At 43.5% G+C, this 22,636-nt stretch overlaps 1 non-coding gene across 1 annotated transcript; it reads right to left on the bottom strand.

Annotated features, from left to right (window-relative positions):
* Positions 1-18,471: 18,471 nt before the first annotated feature.
* On the bottom strand, positions 18,472-18,578 carry LOC113262299 (U6 spliceosomal RNA). Its single transcript, XR_003318748.1, has one exon. It is a non-coding gene; the product is annotated as a U6 spliceosomal RNA (small nuclear RNA).
* Positions 18,579-22,636: the final 4,058 nt, after the last annotated feature.

Here is a 22,636-nt window from a genome sequence, read left to right as displayed (position 1 = left end):
CATACTGTTTTCCAGAGTGGCTGCACCAGTTTGCATTCCCAACAATACAAGAGGGTTCCTCTTTCTCCACATCCTCGCCAACACCTGTTGTTTCTTGTGTTGTTGATTTTAGCCATTCTGACAGGTGTGAGGTGTTATCTCAGTGTAGTTTTGATTTGCAATCCCCTGATGGTAAGTGATGTTGAACATCTTTTCATGTGTCTGTTGGCCATCTGTAGGTCTTCTTTGGAGAAATGTCTGTTCATGTCTTCTGCCTATTTTTTAATTGGATTATTTGTTTTTTGTATTGAGTTGTAGCAATTTTTTATATATTTTTGTCACCCTTTATTGGATATGTCATTTGCAAATATCTTCTCCCATTCCATAGGTTGCCTTTTAGTTTTGTTTATTGTTTCCTTTGCTGTGCAGAAGCTTTTCATCTTGGTGTTGTCCCAGTAGCTTATTTTTGCTTATTTCCCTTGCCTCAGGAGACATATCTAGAAAAATATTTCCATGGCCAATGTTAGAGAGATTACTGTCTATGCTCTCTTATAGGATTTTTACGGTTTCAGGTCTCATATTTAGGTCTTTAATCCATTTTGAGTTGATTTTTGTGCATGGTATAAGAAAACAGTCTAGTTTCATTCGTTTTGCATGTAGCTGTCCAGTTTTCCCAACACCATTTGTTGAAGGGACTGTATTGTATTTGCTTTCCTCCTTTGTCAAAGAGTAATTGACCATGTAATTGTGGGTTCATTTCTGGGTTTTCTATTCTGTTTCATTCATCTATCTGTCTATTTTTATGCTAATACCATACTGTTTTGATTACTATAGCTTTGTAATATAACTTGAAGTCTGGAATCATGATACATTTAGTCTTGTTTTTCTTTTTCAAGATTGCTTTGACTATTCAGGATCTTTTGTGGTTCTGTACAAACTTTAGGACTGTTTGTTCTAGCTCTGTGAAAAATGATGCTGGTATTTTGATAAGGATTGCATTAAATCTGCAGATTGCTTTGAGTAGTATAGACATTTTTTTTAAGATTTTATTTATTTATTTGACAGAGAGAGAGACAGCCAGTGAGAGAGGGAACACAAGCAGGGAGAGTGGGAGAGGAAGAAGCAGGCTCCCAGCAGAGGAGCCTGACGTGGCGCTCGATCCCAGAACGCTGGAATCACGCCCTGAGCCGAAGGCAGACGCTTAACGACTGCGCCACCCAGGTGCCCCTGAGTAGTATAGACATTTTAACAATATTTTTCTTCCAATCCATGAGCATGGAATGTCTTTCCATTTCTTTGTGTCATCTTCAGTTTCTTTCATCCATGTTTTACAGTTTTCAGACTACAAGCCTTTCACCTCTTTGGTTAAGTTTATTCCCAGATACTTTATTGTGTTTGTTGCAATTGTAAATGGGACTGTTTTCTTAATTTCACTTTCTGTTGCTTCATTGTTCATGTATAGGAATACAGCCAATTTCTGTACATTGATTTTTTTATCCTGTGACTTCACTGAATTCATTTATCAGTTCTAGCAGGATTTTTGGTGGAAGCTTTAGGGTTTTCTATACAAAGTATCATATCATCTGCAAATATTGAAAGTTTTACTTCTTCCTTGCCAATTTGGACACATTTTCTTGTTGTCTGATTGCTACGGCTAGGACTCCCAGTGCTATGTTAAATAAAAGCGTGAGAGTGGACATCCTTGTCTTGTTCCTGACCTTAGGGGAAAAGCTCTCAGTTTTCCACCATTGAGTATGATGTTAGCTGTGAGTTTTTCACATAAGGTCTTTATTATGTTGAGGTATGTTCTCTCTAGACCTACTTTGTTGAGAGTTTTTTATCACGGATAAAACAACAGATGTTGTACTTGATTAAATGCTTTCTCTGTATCTGCTGAAATGATCATATGGTTTTTATCCTTTCTCATATTGACGTGAGGTATCACATTGATTGATTTGTGAATATTGAACCACCCTTGCATCCCAGGAATAAATCCTACTTGATGGTGGTATGTGATTTTTTTAATGTATTATTGGATTTGGTTTGATAGTATGTTCATCAGAGATATTGGACTGTAATTCTCTTTTCTTGTGGTGTCTTCATCTGGTTTTGGCATCAGGGTGATACTGGCATCATAGGATGAATTTGGAAACTGACTTTCCTCTTGTATTTTTTGGAATAGTTTGAGAAGAATAGGTAGTAATTCTTCTTTAAATGTTTGGTAGAGGAGCGCCTGGGTGGCTTAGTCGGTTAAATGTCTGACCCTTGACTTCAGCTCAGGTCATGATCTCAAGGTTGTGAGATCAAACCCCACATTGGGCTCTGTGCTGAGCGTGGAGTCTGCTTAAGATTCTTTCTCTCCCTCTCCCTCTGCCCCTCCCCCCAACTTATGCTTGCTCACACACACCTTCTCTCTCTTTCTCAAAATAAATAAATAAGTCAATAAATGTATGTTTGGTAGAATTAGCCTATGAAGCCATCTGGCCCTGGACTTTTGTTTGTTGGGAGTTGGTTTTTGTTTTTGTTTTTGTTTTTTTTACTGATGCAATTTCATTGCCAGCAATCAGTGTGTTCAAATTTTCTATTTCTTCCTGGTTCAGTCCTGGTAGGTTTTATGTTTCTAGGAGTATATTATGACACTCTTTTTTTTTTTTTAAGATTTTATTTATTTATTTGACAGAGACAGCCAGCGAGAGAGGGAACACAAGCAGGGGGAGTGGGAGAGGAAGAAGCAGGCTCCTAGCGGAGGAGCCTGATGTGGGGCTCGATCCCAGAATGCTGGGATCACACCCTGAGCCGAAAGCAGAAGTTTAACAACTGCGCCACCCAGGCGGCCCTATGACACTCTTTTTAAAGAAATTTTTCCAAGGCCACTATCCAAACTCACACCTTCATTGCTGCCACTCTAAGCCAGTACAACAATTTTACAGTCTTATATGTACTATCTCTGCCTCCAGGTTGCTTGCTTCAAACGTCTTCCACATTGCCACCCAAGTATCTCTCTAAAACATCACACTAATGCCATTACCTTCCTGCTCAAAAATTCCTGATGCATCCTTTCTATGTATACAACAAAATTCTTAGAATTGCGTTAAATGGTTTCCATAATCTGGGCCAAATGCCCTTTATCTGTTTCATACTCTTCTTTATTCAAAAGCTATCTATGCAATTCAGGTACCAATTTGAACACACTACCATTCCTGCCTCTGTTTTTCATTTCCCCAGTTCCTCTCCTCTAACATGTCGTCACTACGGTTGCTCCATAAATCCTCGAGGCCCCCATTAGATTTATCCCCCTCCATAAAGCCTGCCCATAACATTTTCCCTTTCCAGACAAATTCTGTCCTTATCTTTATGGCAGACCTTGTATTCTGTACTCTGTTATAGTTACTTGCACACATGCCTATAAGTCATAAAAAAGCTTGAAAACATGCCGTGCACCATGCCTAAAACCTTTAGCAGGTGCTTAGGCCACACTTGTTGAATTTAATTCTTATTTCCAATGTTAAACTTCAAGCATTTATTTTGGATGGTTTCAGACATTTTTTGGCCAACTGTACTTCTCCAGTCAATGAGAATAGAGTCTTCGAGACAAAGTCCATCTATTGTCTTGTTGGCAAGCTACGTATCCAGCCCATCTGTGCCTGATGCCACAGACAGCTTGAATAACATCTGTTAGCCACATGCATTCGTGAGATTCTACCCCCACCTATCAATCAGTATCAGTAAGGCAATGAAACTAATTTAATACACTACATTCTCTGTCCAAATGCCCACTAACATGAAACCCAAAGATACATTATGCCCTCAGTTAATTCCTTTCAGTTGCTCTGAAACTTCGAAACAACCTATCCCAATTGTCTCATAAAACTGAGCAATCCAAGCTATACGTGGAAATTACTAGTGATGTATTTATTTCACCACAGCCCCAAACACTCCTTTCGTCTTATCTTTAAACAACCTTACAAATCTATATACTTTGGCTACCCTTCTGTTTCTTTTCTTCTAAGAACTTACCATTTCTCTGCCTCTGGGAAGACTAATTTATTCCAAGGATCTGAGATCATTTACTCTGCAATTCCCAGGACAAGGATTTCATCTTTATTATATTTTAGAAGAATTAACTTCAAGTTTTAATTTTCTTCTATAGTTTGAACTACCACCCCATGTTGCTTTCATTGAAATGTTTACTTGGACTTTTTTTAAATACTGGTCTTGAGGAGAAAACACTGAGCGAGAAAACTTTATTTTATAATATAGTTCAACTTACAAATAATTCTCCACCATTAGTAGTATTATTGATAGATGGGATAATATTGCAGCAAGTGGCATATTACATCTATCAATATATGAAATGGAAATCTAAACACTGGTCTAATATCGGAGACTCAAGATCATTTGATGAGTTCATACATATATGTATAACTTCAGAATGAGAAATTTTTAGTAAGTAGATTCTTCTTGTATTAGATAATCTTCATAAAGCAACTCAAGCGGAAATGAGTAGTGATTTCATGAACTTTAATCAGTTTTTAATGTCTTTCATTGTTATATAAGTGTTTGGCTGTCTGCTTTGCAGATATATGGCATTTAATGAAGATATAGTATAGTAAGCCAAATTCAGCTGGAGAGTAATAGAGTATAAAATAACCCAAATTCAGGATAGAAGCTTAGACTCAGTTGAATGAATGAGCCATGTGCAAAGGCCATTCAAAGTCATTTAATATTTAAGCACCAATTAATTGAATGACTGGAAATTTAAAATATTTAGAAAGGTTTAGAGGCATGCTATAGTATTAGAAAATGAAAAATAATATATACTAGGTTCTTAATTCCTGGTAGCCTGGCCCTTGCCACAAATTCAAAATAAGCGAACTCATTGAAATAATATCAAAATTAAAACTACATATTATAATATCCTACTAAAAATAGACATTTAAATAAATTCTCTTAAATGCCATTGTATTTAATTATTCCACTGGGATGTGATGGTAGAATATAATGTTTCCTCAAAGAGTCAATGATGAATCACTTCTAAGCCAGAAATATGAACCCTAGATATGTCTACCAACAGACATTTCACCACAGTGGAACATTTCCCTTGTTAATAAAAGCACAAATTATCATCTTGTAATGACTATTATGGCAACTGTCTTCAATGGAAAGCTTAAAATTATCCATGAGCTAATATGTAACTTAATGATGAAATCATCACTGAAATGTATCATCATACTTATTGTCATAAGAACTAAAAATATGTCCCCTCAAACCCAGCAACCAGGTCGAGTAGCTAGAAGCCATGTAATATGTAAGAACTTCAATCGAAAAGTCAAGAATACTTGAAAGGAAGTCAATACATAGGCAACTTAAAGTTGTATTTTGTATAACACGTAAATTCTGTAAGTACTATTTCCATACTGCTAATTACCAATGTGTATGGACTACACCTGTCCCCCTACAGCTCTCCAGGCCTACCTCCATTTTTGAAAATTGTTATCACTTCCCCTTTTATTGTCAGCTATAAAGTCAGAAAAATGTAACAATTCTGTATTATCAGAATAGAAGTTGATTTTATAGCCTCTCCAGAACTATTATGTGAGTCAGTACTGAGGAACCATGGTGGAATATAAAGTTTTAAAGGATTTGCTAAGGCAACTTGGCACTTTCATTGTCTACTATACCTCATCTTGAGTAAGAAATACAAGTTCCTTGAAGGAATTTACTCTTTGTGTGCCCTACTTTTTTTTTTTTTTTTTTTTTGTATATATGTTTTTCATACATCTCTTTCTTGCCTTTGTGAGAAATCAAAATTGCCTTTTGGAAGCTGAAATTCATATTGCTATTTTAAATGATGAGAAAGGCCACTGTCATCGTGGGTGTATGAGAGGATGTATCTCCAAACAGACCACTGAAACAACTCCAAAGCATGTTGATGCTGTGTTGTTGTGAAAATCATCAGGGCAATCTTCCATGGTAATTTAATTCTCATAGTTATATTTCCAGGTTTCTGTGGATCATACAGTTCTTTTGGTTAAACAGACATGAAATCAGAACTGAATACTGTGATGCACTCACTTCAGAAGCACATATACTAGAACTGAATATTGTGTCAAGAAATACGGAACTAGCAAGCCATCACGGTGTCAGGAAAAGCCAAGAATATAACATCTTAAAGAAGAAATGTGCATAGGGAAAGAAATACTACAACAAATGCCTCCTTTGGGGAAAAAAAATTCTGACACTAAAAAAGATTATGGCAAGACTTTTAACTTTTCTGAACTTGTCCCCTCTTATCTGAAAAGTAGGTGATTAGAGGCAGGAAGCAAGCTAGTTTTTAGTAGCAGAGCAGAAAATGGAACCCCAATTCTCCTATCTTATTAATTTATGACACATTTTTAAGATCACAAATGCCAAAGCAGTCAATATGTTGAATCCTAACTGTATTGGTAACAAATTACCACATGTGGTTTTAAATGATTTTAAATGACACAAATGTGCTCACTCGCAGTTCTGGAGGCCAAAAGTCCTAAATCAGCATCACTGAGCTACACCATCTGCAGAAGGAAAATCCATCCCCTGTGTCTTCTGATTTCTAGCGGTCACCGTATTCTTAGGCTTATGGCTACTTCATGCCAGTCTTCAAGGTCAACAACACTTCCAATTCTTTATTCCATCTTCACACCACCTTCTCTTCTGTGTGTGTCAACTCTCCTCTGCCTCTTTGTTGTAAGGACATATGTCATGGCCGTCAGGGGCTATCTGGATAATGCAGGACCACCCCATCTCAAAACCTTTAATTTAGTCACATCTGCAAAAAACGTTTTTTGCAAACCATTTAATATTTACAGCTTGAAGGGATTAAGACTTGATATGTTGGAAGGGGACATTAGTCTGCTGACTGCTGATTAACTAAATCAGATATTTAGCCATTTGCAACAACAAGCCAGTTGGATTCTGACTTGTCAACTTTTTAAAAGCCTGGCATCATATGACAGGTCAAAAAGGATGTGAAATGTAGAAGAAGAACTACAGCAAATAGTTATTGGTCATGCCTGTCCAATATCCACTTACCCTTTCATTACGTGATAACAAAGACAGCTACCTACAAGCAGCAGGTCTGCTTTGCATTGTCTTGCACACCAAAATACGTGAGCTGCAGTCTCCACTGGCTTTGCGGAGCCACTGTCCTTGCAGCAAGAGACTGAGCATCTATTAGAGCTCCGCCAATGCATATAAATGGCATAATATGGTCACACTCCCCTGCTTTGAGGACCGTGCTCTTATGCTCTAAGTCAGAGTTTAGGAAGCAAAAAAGAATCCATGCGTGCCAATTTCTCCCATAATTGCATTTTCCAAGATTCAAAATATGAATGATATGTCCACTCTCATCATCACAATGAACATAGCAGTATTTCAGTTGCCCAAATGGAGTCTCAGACAGAAAATCAATAAGGTTGCTCTAAGGGATATCAATTTTATGCTGCTTCCCAATCCTAGAAGCAAAAAAAAAAGAAAAAAGAAAAAAAGAAAGAAAGAAAAGAAAGGAAAAAGAAAAAATTCCAAAATGTTTTTAAGTGAGCTAAAGAGATACAGGAATATTCTTTAACAGTAGCTATATGAGATGTTGATGGTTAGTACTGTATCAGTTTTAAAAGAACATAGATTTGCTTCCTTGAACATTTATTCTGTCTGTATTTCTCCTATTACGGCTGTTACTTGTTTGCATGTGTTTTTATATCTACTAGAAAATTTATCTCAAAATAACTTAAACAAGCCAAAATTAAACAATAACACAGCCTGTATTTCCCCATCCTCATTTACCTAGGAATGTTGTAAATAGCAAGTCATAATAGCATACTGTCTTTCAAACAGTGTGTCTTCAATCAACAATTGTTTAGTAATCATTAGTAAGTTACTACACAAGGATAAGAATCAGAAGTTCAAGGTAAATTCACCCTCTGAGAGTTTATTGAAATCAATTCACATTAGATTAGATCAGCCAGCTGCAGAAATCACTTTAAAAGTCACTATGTCTCCTAGGTCAAAAGCAGAAAGGGCAGCTCTAGACATCAAATAAAGGCTTGATAACGTACATGGTTGCTTAGCATTTGTTGAATGACAGTATCCTTTTTAATTTTTTCTGAGGAAAGACAACACTACTCATTAGACTGTAGTTAGCATGGAATATAGATAAAAGGTCAACCAGGAGAAAAATAACTTGTCAGGCTGTTTCTAATACTGTTAAAGGAAGGACATCCCCATTGGACTGCCCAGTCATCATGAACCTTTCCACCGCTGTGGCCACTGTGGTCCTTGCATAGTGGCCCCAGTGGTCTACACTGCACCTCACTCCTCTTCCATGGTCTTTCAGAACTCTTCCAGTGGCCACTGTCTTCCATGCTGACCCATGTCTAATGAAGAAAGACACTGAATGGACTGACCTACACATTCTGACCACGTAGCGGGTGTTGTTTTATTAATTCAAAAGTCAGCAATCGGGTTTAAAACCTTGGTCCTCTCCTGTGGTCAACCAATCAACAGAGTTGTCAAAGATATACTCCTGAGGTTTAGGGACCTACAAAATTGAGCATCAGACCTTGGAATATGGTGCCCACACCAAGGGTTTGCCCTCTGCAGGTCCCCACTCAAGAGGTCAGCTGGTACCCCCTGTCCCTATTCACCCCTACTCATTGATACTCTCATTCACTCATGAGTCATTCCTGCAGGAATGTGTACTGAGTACCTACTGCGTACCAGGCACTGTGCTGGGAGGCACAGCAGTAAAATGATTTGCATGATCCCTGCCCTCATGGAGCTCAGAGTCTAGAGACCAAAGCAATACTTTTAAAAACATACTAACTGTATTTATATTGTACATTTTGCAAAATTAAGAATATGATACTCTGCAACTTGAGACTGGAAATGTCTTGCCTGGAACCTGGAAACATCCTTGGGGATGAACAGCAGTCAGTCAGAAGAGTGAGGGTAAACATTTGGCAGGTGAGGAAAAGAACATAAACAAAGACTCTGACAAGAAAAGGACCAGATGCAGTTGGGGAGAAGGAAAGTCTGGAGCTCATTGAAAAATGAGAAGAGCCTCCCACAGAAAGCTGGGGAGGCCGGTCCAGGCCAGATATGCCAGCCTGGCTAATAGGCCATGCCAGCAATTCTCTGCTCTGTTCTAGAGTCAACAAAATGCATTGAGGGGACTTCATCCTTGTAAATCAGTCAACACTGTTTGAGGGTGTCAGCCATCACCAAATCTATTGCCATCTACCTGTTATTGTACCCTCATTTCTAACAGATGAACAGAAAATAAAAATAAGAAAGCAATCTCTCTTACTTGCTCTTGACAAGCAGAAGTTATCATAAAGCATAAAAGGTATCATAAATGGTCCAGTGCCCATGGACCATAGTCAGCCATCAGTTTTTATTTGTTGAGTAGAACATACATGTCTTAAATTGAACTGGGATGCCTTTATAATTGGCTGCCTCTCTCCAAGGTGACCTCAGGCCCCACCACTCCCTACTGTCTTGCCTACCACCTTCGTTAGCTCTTTGCCTTGGCTGCCTGGCTGTTGAGGCCTTTTGAGTTTGCAATCCATATTCATACTATTGGGCTATATGAAGTTTTCAACTAATTTCATTGAGAGGAACCAAGCTGAACAGGTTTAAAAAGAAGTGATTTTTAATTAACCCTCCTTGGGTCCCAGAATCCTTTGAAAACATGATAAAAATACTCGAGCCTCTTCCCCAGGAGACTATATGCTATGTACACACACACACATATACATGTACACACACATTTTTGTCATACAGTTTTAGAGGAGTATACAGAGTCTCTAAAAACCATTGAAGAGACCAAGAAACCCCAGAAACGAGCACATGAGCCCGCTGAAGGTGAAAGAGGAAGCAAGGAATCAGGAGGACAATGGCAGCTGGGCCAACCCACTGGGGATTTTCCCCACAGAAGAGATGAGGGACAGAAGCTGTGACAGTGATGGGATCCCTAGTGACAGGTACCCATCCCTTCCTCAAGGCCACTTCCCTCATATGTGGCTCAACTTTTCCCAGAGCCCATTTGTAAAACTCTAGAAGAAAAGAGAACGGTTATGTCATTTGTACTCAATCTCATAAAAGCATCGAGAAAACTATGTACCCTGGAAATATTTACACGGGCTCTCTAGTCTCAAACAATCGGATTTTATCTGCTCTAATGACAATGGAAGGGTCTTCCAGATGGGGAAAGGAGCAGTGGCAAATTGAAAATAAATGTGTCACTCCTTTCTGCAAGCTGGCTTCTGTCCACTCTGAGCCCCGCTGCTGATATGGAGGGTTTCATCTTCTCAAAAGAAGTACATTTATTTTTTCCTCCTGCTCCTTCTTACTATCTCTAGCTCTCGCTTCTTTTAGAAACAAAAGTTAAAGAATTTCTGCAGTTTCCCAACAAACTGTGTAAATGAATGTGTGGCTGTCCTACTGCTAAAGAAAATGTGAAAATACGTTGTGTGAGCTTCTCTCAAATGGCACAACCTGCGGTACCGCGATTCTCTATTGAAAATCACCCTTCGGCAAAAGATCTGAAAGAAAGTATGTGTGATTCTATCTAAATCATGAAACCTACCCTAGATAAAAATGTCATTCATCTCAGAACATTGAAAGTGACACACACACACACACACACACACACACACGTGCTCAAATTGGCCAGTTCAGCAGGCATGATTGACTCCACGCTGTCTAAGCTATCTGGAACTTTAAAATCCTCCACTTCATTATCCCATTTTAATGCACAGTGCTGACAGTGGCTGAAGCACTCTGCAAAGCACGGTTCCACAGACACAGTGGTTGTCTAAAGGACCTCCAGCAAGAGAAGACAAGCAAAGAAGCCAAGCCCCAAGCCCACCAAAAGAGTGCCTTACAAAGGTACACGTTTCTTTTCTATCACTATAGGGATTTTCTGTGGGCAGAATGAAATTGAAATGGACCATCTGTCACTGGAGACTTCACTAAAGAAATACATTTTCAGCAAAACGGTAAGTTTTCAAAAATGATTTCCAAGCAGCTTGGCATTAAGCATTGGAACCAGAAGTACCTTACAGAGCAAACTTCGGAGTGAAGGACAGAAAGAAGATGTCAGCAAAGTCTTAGTGAGGGAAAGACTGATGTGCTGCCTTCAAGACATAGGACTTAGCAGAAAATTAATGCACAATGTTTGAGAAGCCAGATGTATTTTAGAAGCCACATTCCAAGGTAAAATAATTAGGAAAGAAGGGGAGGAGAATCAAAGATTCAGAGCATTATGTAGCAAAGGAAAAGGAGAAGAGGGTTTGTTTAGTGTGGGGCCAGACGACCAATATTTATTCAGGATTCTCAAACCCCAGGATCATTGCAAAACAATGCAGTTTAGGAATTACCCACGTGCTTTGCTAAATATTCCACGTGACACTTATGCAGACCTCATCCCCCCTCAGGGAAGCAGCTGTGGACGTACAAAGAGAACAGCTGTGAGAATGGGAAGGACCTAGCATGAGGAATTAGCTAAAGCCGATCTGCAGAGAACAAGGGAGATGCAGGATTAGAAATTGCCATGCTTCAGTTTTAGGAGATGCAGGGGTATAATCATCCTGAAGTCTGTAAGGAAATAATGAGGGGCACCCGGGTGGCTCGGTCGGTTAAGCGCTAGCTCTTGATTTTGGCTCATGTCATGATCTCAGGGTCATGAGATTGAGCCCCTTGTCAGGCCCTTGCTCACTGCAGAGTCTGATAGGGATTCTCTCCCTCTTCTCCTGCCCCTCCCCTCCCCTCCCCTCCCCACCTCACTCTCTCTCTCTCAAATAAATAAATAAATCCTTAAAAACAAAGAGAATGAATGAAACCGTGGTGTGAAGGAGGAAGTTTGAAGAGCATCAGACCCTTACTTTGACAGCTCATGTTCCTTTACAATGGTGACTGAGAAGGTCCCACCGTGAGTGCAGCTGGGCGACAGGCTAGAGGAGAGCAGCCCCTCCAAAGTCGCTCCTGTGTTGTAGGAAACCCTCTCTGCCTCACGCTCACCTGTGCACAAACGCCATGGTGATGGGGGGCCTGTGGGGTGGAAACGAGGCAGGCATACCGCTGCCTCCTGAGGTCGTATCACGGGAACAGGTCAATCCTTCCTGACTTGCATGGCAGAGCCCACCCTGTGACCCTCACTGTCCCCCAGTCCAACATCTGGTTCACTGATCGGCCCCTCTCATCCATACCACAAACCCGGACCAAGAATTCCTAATCCAGTGAGGAATTCTGTGACCAAGTGACTGAAGGAGGGAAAAGAGGCAAAAAATGCCTCTTATTCATGCAGAGTAGCGTCACCTTCCCTTCTATGTGTTTCTTCTCACAAATACTTAAGTCACAAAATACTAATAAAATAGTGTGCTGGACAGTAACCACAGCCAGGTACGGCCCTTGCATATTAAATGACAAAATCCCCAGAGGTCATTGAATTGTGAATGGATTGGAATCCAGGACCCCCTGGTGTGTGCCCTTTCACACCACCCTGGAGGACAACGCATCCATGGGACCCCAAAGTGGGGCTAAGCAAAAAGTCTTGGCCTCGGACTAAGTAACCTAAAGTAGGGGTTGGGACAAGTGGCTGGGGGACAAATACATCAACAAGATCTGATGTCTCTTGTCTTCCTCGTTGTTAGGTCCCTATATCAGTCAGCAGCTCAGCAGGAAACATGGCAAATTCAAACCCTATAAAATGAGGGAATTTAATAAAGGGGCAGTTTACAGGGCAAGCAAGCTGTAGAGTGTTTCCCTGCCCAGGGCCTGAAGGGAAGCAGAGAGGGAGGCACCGGAACTTAAGGAGACAAAGCTGAGGGGAGGGCAGGGGACGTGCCCAGCACATGGAAAACATCCAGGGAGGGAGCTGGGGTGGGATGGTGGTCATGAATTCCCTGATCTCGATTTCCTTGCTTCTGCATTAGTCTCCTGTTGCTGCTGTAACAAAATATTTAAAAAAAAAAAAAAAGTAGTGGCTTGAGAAGACACAAGTTCACCCCAAGTTCTGAAGGTCAGAAGCCCAAAATGAGTCTTATGGGACTAAAATCCAGGCATCGGTAAAACTCCCTAGACTCTAGGGAGAATGTGTTCTTTGCTACTTCCAGCTTCTAGAGGGGACCTGTCTTCCCTGACTCCTGGTCTCTGAATCATCATCACATCACCACGTCTAGAATTGACCCTACTGACTCTTTCTTATAGGACCCTTTGATTACAATAGGATAATTTCCCCACCTGCAATCCTTAGCTTAATCATCTTTGCAAAGTCTCTTGACCCCATAAGGCAACATATCTGCAGGTTCTGGGGGTTAAGATGCGGACACCTTCGAGGGAAAGGCCATTGCTCATCTTGCTCTTCTCTGATCGCCCCTGGTGCTCCCCCTCACCTGAACCTGCCCAAGGCTAGAGGGCAAGGTTGCTCTTGCTGCAGCCCATGGAGATCAGCACCCATGGGCACAGAGCAGGGTCAGGAAGGGAAGAAACCACCAGTGCAACCCCTTCACCCCAGTGTCTTCAAAACTAAAGCTAGGGGTGTGCCCATCTGTTTGTAAATTCAACTTAGTAGACTCAGTACAGATTATACGGGATCTCTACAGTCCTATTGGACCCCCAACCCCACCCATGAGAAGGATCCATCTCCTAAACATGAAATTTGGAAGAAAAGGAAGATCTACATTTTTTGTAATACGAACCCCATCAGGTGGTTTTCAATTAATTTCCATTTCCGAGGAAAAAGCAATGAAACAATTATGCATCTATTTCAAAAATTTGAAATGTTAGCATCAACTGGTTTCACAGAAATCTCATCTTAATAATCATTATATTCCTGATGGTCACACATATGTTCAGTTTGAATCAGCTAAATTTCTGTTGACAACTTGCAACTCGTCCTGTCGAAGGTGTTCTCAAATCAAGTGACTATTCTTATCGACGTTTGTTGAGGTTGAGGTTTTAGTATTTGATGATGCATTATCCCCAAATTAAAAACAGAGGAGTGGTCCAAAGTCCATTTGTTCAAATGAAGAACAGAACTAACGTGGAGAATGGTACACTGAATTCTAAAGTTCGAAATTACACATACATTGTTGTACCCTCTGCTGGAGCTCCTGAACCACATACCACATTCTAGCGTCAACAACACAAATGTATTTCCTCATTGTTCTGGACCAAGATGCCGCCAGGATTGATTTCTGGCGAAACCTCTCTCCTTGGCCTGCAGAGGCCACTTTCTTGCTGTGTCCTCACATGGCCTAGTCTCTGAGTGGGAACGTGGAGAGATCTCTCTGGTATCTCTTCTTCCGAAGACACCAGTCCTATGAGATTAGGGTCCCACCGTTAAGACGTCACTTAACCTTAATTACCTCTTTAAAGGCCTCGCCTCCAAAGGGGGTTAGGGCTTCAACATACAAGTTTGTGGGAGTGGAGGACATAGTTTTGTCCATATCAACTTGAATACTTTTGTGGGGACATAGAATTTGAAATTGTGTGTGTTGGGACCATTTTATCCAAAAGTGTGATTTCCTACAAACAGTTGGAAAAGGGAGAATAAAATAATCGACTGTGATTATCTGAAAATTGGACTTTAATGCACCAATGCTCCATTTGCCCCATTTTCTCCCAGTGGATTCACAGTTGTGAACTTTTTCTAGAAGACAAAGTCATGGAAACCCTCCTGTCATAGTCAAAGAAAGTACAGTAAGCTCTCAGATAAACCAGTTCATTTCTTTTCCAAGAAGAAGTGCAAAATAATGGTGTCCATCTAAAATTAGTTTTCCATCTGACAAAAAGGCAAACAGGGACCAAAATCTAAACGTGTTCACAGGAGTTGGGGGTCACAGTCTGTGGCAGAGAAGGCCACCGAGGGGCTCAGTGTATGTGCTGAGCACCTCCCGGGTCCTCAGCACTGGGAAGGAGCTGTAGAACCAGCACCCGCTCGGGGATCACCCCTTCCAGGGAGAAAACACAACAAACAAGGAAACAAATGGACTGCAGATTGCAACAGATTCTGTGAAGGAAATAAACAGGATCAAGAGCACAGAGCAGCCGAACGAGGGCATTCCAGAACGGCCAGACAGGAACGGCCTCTCTGGAGAGGTGACATCTGGGGCAAGAACGAAAGATGGACAAAGCTGGTCCTGGAGAGAGTTAGGCAAATCAAGCAAGGGCAAACAGGCAGATGGGAGCAGAACCTCAGGCTGGAGAACCAGGGAGGAGCCCGTGCAGCTGGAGGCTCCAGGGGCAGGCCAGTCCCGAAGGACCTTTCCTGTTTTCTTCTCTCCAGATGACAGTATGCGGCATCGTTTGAAATCCCATCCCATGCCCACCACTGAATAGGAAGATACATTTTGTAGGCCCAGATATAGCTGCAACGTGACTGTGGGATTCCTTCCCTGCCGGGGCTCCCAGAGACACCCCTCCAGCTCTGGAGGGAGACACCACCTCCTGATTGTGGGTCTCACACTGTCTCACTTGGGGAAGAAAATGCTCTCCAGCTCCTGGGGCCATGTTTGATACGATACCCCAAACTGTGTCACAGAGCCACCCAACAATTGCTGTCCTGCCTGACCCCCTAAGATCACGAGTAAGGATCTTGCATTCCACAGAAGTGAGAAGAAAGCAGGCACACTGGTGTCCGGGGAATCTGACCATCTGCCTGGCAGTGTGGTTCCCTCAGGGGGAGACTGCAGTCAGCACATAATGACATAAAGCAATTGAAAGTATTATCCCTGTTACTTAACATAGGATTTTATTTTTGTTATTTTAAAGCAGCAATTATTAAGATGAAGTTACATCAGACCCCCATTTCTGCTAGTCTGGGAAACACTATTCTAAATATAACACAATTTTCAATCAATTAGCAAACACCCTTCATCTATCTGTTCTTGTCTCCGACATACTAATTTAAGTCTGTCTTCCAGTTATGAGAAATTACGTTTTCATGTCGTGTCTTTATCACTTGTCAGAGATCAAATGGTGCTAATGAGGGAAAGATACTACAACCTTCCTGTAGGGAAACCAATATGGTATTTGGCATCCAAGATGTGTTTTGTCCAAAAATAAAAGGTCGGAGAAAAAGGCAAAGCCTCTTAAGAAGAGATGTGATGAGTGTTGAATACAGATAACAGCTTCCAAATCAAACACTTTCACACTCGCGTGCAGTTCCAAAAGAGAGACAGTAAGTACTTGTGCTAACATAGACAGGAAAGCCATTTCCAAAACTTCTGAGACACCAGAGGAATGGAGGTGTAAGAAGAGGACGGTACCTGTTTGCTTATAAATAAAAGTAACGACTCAAGCCAGAACAAGCCGAAGGGATTCAGGGATGTCTCCAAGGAGCCAGTGGAAGACATTTAGCCGGGACACAGAAACATACGGGAACCAGCAGGACCACCAATTTACAGTTGTGGAGATTGTGCACTGCACAAGTGCACCTGGCCAAGGGAGCAACGGGGGGTGGAGGTGGGAGGTGGAAAGCCAGCCCACTCTCTGTTCTATAATCCGTGTGCTCTTGCATGCAACTGCGTTCGCCTCAGTCTGTGGTCCTCACAGGCAGTGGTTTTGCTCCCCAGGGGCTAGCCACGCTATCCGAACACATTTTTGATTGTCACAACAGGCGGTGGATGCTACCGGCATCTGGTGAGTAGATGCCAGGAATGTTGTTATAAACACCTTACCTGGGACAATCCCCCGTAACAAAGAATCATCTGGCCCAAATGTCCGTAGTGCTAAGGCCGGGCATCTCTGACCTAAAGGGGATGGTGTTTTCTAATTCATACCAAAGCACAGCCCAGTGGCCAAGCCACGTCCTCCCAGGCACGCAGCAGCCCTGAAGGGAAGGCTTATCTGATTCACACAGAGAGACGCAGGAGCCCCAACCTGGGACCAGGGACTCTGAATCCACTGGGCAGATGGTCCAAGTGTGCCCACCGTAACACCTGCAGCTTCTGTGCGTGGAAACGTTACCGACCGCCAGTTACAAGCTGCTCACCGTGCTTGGAGGTGAGAAACAGATCGGGCCCCACATTTACAGGACGCATGTTATAGCGTCACCATGATTCACAGGCACAGTTTGAGTAGAGAAGGAAAGAGCAGAGAAAAGAGAGAGAAAGAACAAGCCAGAACTCTGTTTATAAGCAGAATCAGCTCTGGAAGGAGACAGAATGTCATTTTTACTGAGAAGACAAATACAGTCACTGCTGGAAACACCACTTTTCATCCTGTGACATTATGAACGTGCAACTGGGTTAAACGAAGAAGCGAGTGTCCTAGGACAAAAAGGAACACAGCCCATCAGCCTTCACGTGCAGTACCACAGCTGTGGGGTTTGAAGGAGAGCACTGAGCTAAGTGTAAGCAGAGTATCCCACCCTAAATAAAACAAGCAAGGAAACCAAGTGCATAACGGAGATTAACTTCAGTGGCGTGATGGAGAAGGGCACCCAGCAGCTCCTAGCGGTTGGTGTTTACAACCTGGGGCAAGTACAAGTTCTGCTTTTTGTTTCTGTGCAAATGCAAACCACTCATCATCAGTAGCATCCTCTTATATTGTTAAGGAGGTATTTTGACAGAATGTTGAGACCTTCCCGAATTGTAACCATGCACTACAGCTCCTTAAGCACCAATACCCGAGAGCAGCTCCGGGAATTATAACACCTGAAGAAAGTGACCTGCTGTCCTTGGCCACATGGTGCAGCAGGTGGGATCTCCAGGGAAGCTGACTCAGAATGTTAGTAGTAGTATTACTATGCAGGGTGTTCACTGAGCAGAGGATGAGGAGGAAGGGAAGCGGCAGTGGAGAGAGCAGAAGTCCCACTGGGCGCAAATCCAAGACAGCCCCACTGACCCCAGGGAGCGCCACAGCCGGACGTCCTGGTGCCTTCGCCCAGGAAGGCAACACTTGCAGCTGTGTGGAGCCCCGAGGCGCTGAGAGTGGGATGCGGAGCCTGGCAACCAGGGCAAGGAGTCTTTCCCTGCGGGGCCCTGGTAGCGTGGCCCACATCCGCCAGACCCACTGCACCTGTCTTCATGCTCTGGCTGGCCAACGGGACACCTTTACGATGCTGAAGTGATTGAGTGAAGTGTTACTGACCCTCTCGTATCTTTTGACTTGTTCATGCAGCCCGTATTTCCTAAGCACCTGCTATGTGCCAGGGACTGGGTGAGGCCCAGCTATCCAGGAAGCAGACCCTATTCAGCAGCCGCTCTGCCTGTTACCACCACTGTCCTACTGAGATGGGGCTGCCGGAACAAAGCCCGCAGACCGGGAGCCTCACCCACACACATCTGGTTCCCACAGTTTGGGAGGCTGCAAGTCTGAGATGAGGTGCAGGAAATCTGGCGTCCGGTGAGTGCCATGTCCTGGGTTATAGATGGCATCACCTCCCTGCGTCCCCACGTGGTGGGGAGACACAGAGAGGAAGCAAGTTCTCTCCTCTCATGTCTCTTCTCTTTTAAATACGAACATTTCATGAATTCGTGTGTCATCCTTACGCAGGGGCCATGCTAACCTTCTCTGTAGCCTTCCGATGTCAGCATACGTGCTGCTGAAGGGAGCGCTCTCCTGTCCCTTCCTGTAAGGACACGAATCCCATCATGGGGACTCCACCCTCGTGACCTCACCACCACCCTGAACCCCATCTCCTGACACCATCACCTTGTGGGGTTAGGGTTTCAATATATGGATCTGGGGGAGACGAACCCACCGTCCGTAGCATCAACTCACTCTGTCCACACCCAAAGAAGCCCAACTGCTTCATGCCTAAACTATTCCGACAGCACGGTTAACATTAGAACACATGCAAGATTAAAACATCGGGTTGTAAAATTAGGAAGCGGATAACAGTCAGGAGAAGTGTGGGAAATGGGAAGGAGGAAACCATTGCTTTTGTGAACTTTTTGGGGATGAAGGGAGGGTAAGGAGAGTGGAACACATGTGGCCTTTGGTCCAAATTTCATCTTTTCTACACGTAAGCCATGAGATCTAAGCTTTTCTTAACTTGAGTTTTTCTTCATGAACACAATCCCAACTTTACATGACTTTTGGGGAGGAGCTAAATAAGATATGCTCAAAGCAGGGGACCTCGCCCTGAGCAGTCACGTGGCCTGGGGTGCCCACATCATACCCATCACCCCTATCAGCACCATCGCCAGCCTTGCCGCCTCTCGTTCCCAATAGTACCAGGCACTTGGAGGGCTCACATAACTCCAAGGACGTCTTCGTTGGTCACAACTATCCTAGAACATAGAGCCTATGGGATGGATTTAACATTACTCACTGAGTATCAAAGAACCATGCTTCTGCACAGTAAAAGATCCTTTTCAATTCCAGTGTGACCTGAAATACACAGAAGATGGGTTGAGGTGTCAACTATGTCCCTCCACTGAATTGTGGGCAGAAACAATAGGCAGCAGGACACACAGCTGCTCTCAATGAGGGGCGCCTGGGGGGCTCAGCCGATGAAGCGTCTGACTCTTGATTTCAGCTCAGGTCATGATCTCAGGGTCGTGAGATCCAGCCCTGCATCCAGCTCCATGCTCAGCAGGGAGTCTGCTTGAGATTCTCTCTCTCTCCCTCTCCTTCTGCCCCTCCCCACCCCGGGGGTTCTCTCTCCAAAATAAATTAAAAAAAAAGGGGGGGGGGCAGCCAGTGCAGAAACACGGATCCAAACTCGGATTGAGTCGAGATGCCCTCCTCGCTTATAGTCAGCTATCCGTGTGGATTTCACAAAGCTTATTGGAAGGCAACATCCCCTTTGACACAGGTTGAGAGAAATACTCGCTTAAAATCCCAACTTTGAGAAACTGTAGATGCTCGGAAGTTTCTGCCCATTGCAGTAAATGCCTTGGAAACCAGAAGCGCTGCTCTAGCCCGGAACTGCAGGGCCAGCAGAAATACAGCTGGCAGAAACTCGGGGACAAGGTGGTGTCGTCCCCCTTCCCCACGCTCCTCAACGGTGTGAACGCGGTGAGGCTGAACCGGGACGGATTCTAGTACCTGAGCTTGCCTGTCACAGGAGGGGTGTGTGTGTGTGTGTGTGTGTGTGTGTGCACATGTGTGTGTGTGTGCACGTGTGTGTGTGTGTGTGTGTGTCGGTGGCTGCACTTGCTACTCTGAATTCCGCTGCGTGTCATTCTTTCCACAGCAGAGTTTCTGTCCTTCTCAATGCATACATTTCATATCTTTATAAGTACCTACATTTATAAAACTACGACTCCAGGAGTGTTACAGTGTGACATCTGATGACTGTGGTCCATGGTGTGATGGTGTGTGGTAGTGAAAAGTCAGGAAGGAAATTTCCCAAGTGCCCTCTGCAAGGAATGCATACTTCACTGGCCTCTGGCCTTGTTTTTGACACATTTTAAAATACAGTGTTCTATATGTGGTCACAACCCCCACCAGGCAGCCTGCCTCCCCACCCCCCCTCCAGCAGGCAGATGCATCATAGTGGGTGGGTACAAAGTAGCAGGCTCAAGGTGGCAGAGCTGTGGCCAAGCTAGGACCCCTCCCATGGCTGCCCAGCTTAAAGCCGACACAAGATTCTTCCCACTTCTTCAGCTGTTTCCCGTTTTCCCATTAAAGTGTCCAGTTCAGTTCAGTGAACCTCTTCACTTCCTTGGTCTTGAAGAGCACACGCTGATAAATCATGCGGTTTTTCCCTTTGTGTGCCTCAGGGATGCTGCTGAACGTCGCGTCTCCTGCCCCTTGCTGCCCACTGAAGACTCCCGAAGTGAGGGACCCCACAGACCAGTCCAGCAGAGCCCTGGGCTGCAGACGGCAGGATTCCGTAATCTGTATGATGCACAATATTCCAGTCCCAAATACGGAGCGCACAGCGCCTGCTCCCCAAACTGCCTTCCAACTTCATGTCTGAGAAAAGAAATGGTTAATGAAACAACAAAGGACTTGGAAGAACACCTAGGAGAATTACACTGTTAAAAGAACAAATTGGTACTCCAAAGAATATAACAGTTTTACACCCAACTCTGGCAATGGAGGGAAACGTTAATAATGTGAAGAAATTAGGTGTGAGCATGACATTTTGGTGTCAGGATGCTCAGCGTGAACCAGCCTCTCAAGGGACATAAATCCTTACCCAGATTTCTTCAAATATCAGCTCTGCCAGGGAAGTAGGACGGAAGAGCTTGAGAGTGAAATTTCCATGACAAAAGTCTGGGTTTCACTCCTGTTCAAATCCCAGTCTTGGAAGACAGTACGGCTCATTAAGCATTTCAGTCATGTCCAATCATTTCCTGAATTTCCAGAATCATTTCTCAAATTGCCCTCTCTTCAGTACATCCACTTTTTTCTCTAATTATATTGATCTTAGCAAATAGCAGTGTCCGTCTGAGCTGATTTTCAAATACGAAAAACCTTCAATAAAAGGAAAAACAAATGCACTGTGGTCCGGCAAGACAAGATGCATGATTACCCCGAACTCCCCTAAACTTCCTCCGGGAGAGAAGCAGGCCTTATAAGCAAAGGGAAAAGCACCTGGCAAAATGACAGAATTCTGGAAAAAGAGCCCACTTTGACTGCAGGGAGGCACCACTCTACCCCTCGTGTGTTCATTATTCTCCTTGCCTGATAACCAGGTAAAAATCAAGGGTTAGAGCAGTATTTGCAATTTCAAGTTTATGTCTCAGAGGGGGATCAGGAGACAACTCAAACCCTAAGTGATGTTTTAAAATCAAATACAGAGTACTTTCATCAGCCGTCGAGAACAGCCTTTGCCCTCGACAGAGAATACCCGCTTTCCTTTTTAAAAACAGAAGACATTGGGCACCTGGGTGGCTCAGTAGGTTAAGCATCTGCCTTGGGCTCAGGTCCTGACCTGGGATCGAGCCCAAGCCAGGCACCCGGCTCCTTCTCAGCAGGGAGTCTGCCTATCCCTCTACTTGCCGCTCCCCCTGCTTGTGTGCTCTCGCTCTCTCTCTCTGTGTGTGTCAAATAAATAAATAAATAATCTTTTAAAAAACAACAACAGAAAACATATGTGTGCAGGCTTCACAGCCACCGTGCAAGAGACCAACCGCTCCCAGCGTTCAACTGTCCCCCCGTGTGCCTTTCCCACAGTGTGACGGGCAGCATGCTGTGGCCACCTGCTCATTCTGTCATGTATGCCTTCATTGGTTTATTTTAAAATATTTACCAAATATGTCTTAAGCCCCAAATCTTTGCTGGGTACTGTGCTAGAAACCCAATGATACAGGGAAGAGAATAAGTACAGTCCCAAATCCTCCTGGAGTTTCCTTCCTCCAGCACAGGACTTTTGAATTGACCTGCCCAGAGATACGCCCTTTTCCTCCCTGACCCATCCCATTTATGTCTGTGATGCCCCCATTCTCTCAGCTACATAGATGGGAGGCCTGGAGTGGACACTGACCTCCTTTCTCTCTGTGTCCCAGCAATTGTAAAGGCCAGTGCCAGAAGACCTGGTCCCCAGGTACCTTCCACAAATTTAATGCAGAGGCTCCCTGGCTGGTTCCCACTTCTTATTTTCCTCCACTGCCTTGATGTCAGATTAAGGATTATAAAATGGAGAAATATCCCACAGCTTGGGTGGTAAACTTCTCCTGGGTCTCCCATTGACTATCACTTGCACAAAATGCCAGGT

Source organism: Ursus arctos, unplaced genomic scaffold (assembly GCF_023065955.2).
Source record: "Ursus arctos isolate Adak ecotype North America unplaced genomic scaffold, UrsArc2.0 scaffold_27, whole genome shotgun sequence".
NCBI lineage: Eukaryota > Metazoa > Chordata > Mammalia > Carnivora > Ursidae > Ursus > Ursus arctos.
Note: the sequence above shows the minus strand (reverse complement) of the source record. Positions and strands in the feature narration are given on the sequence as shown.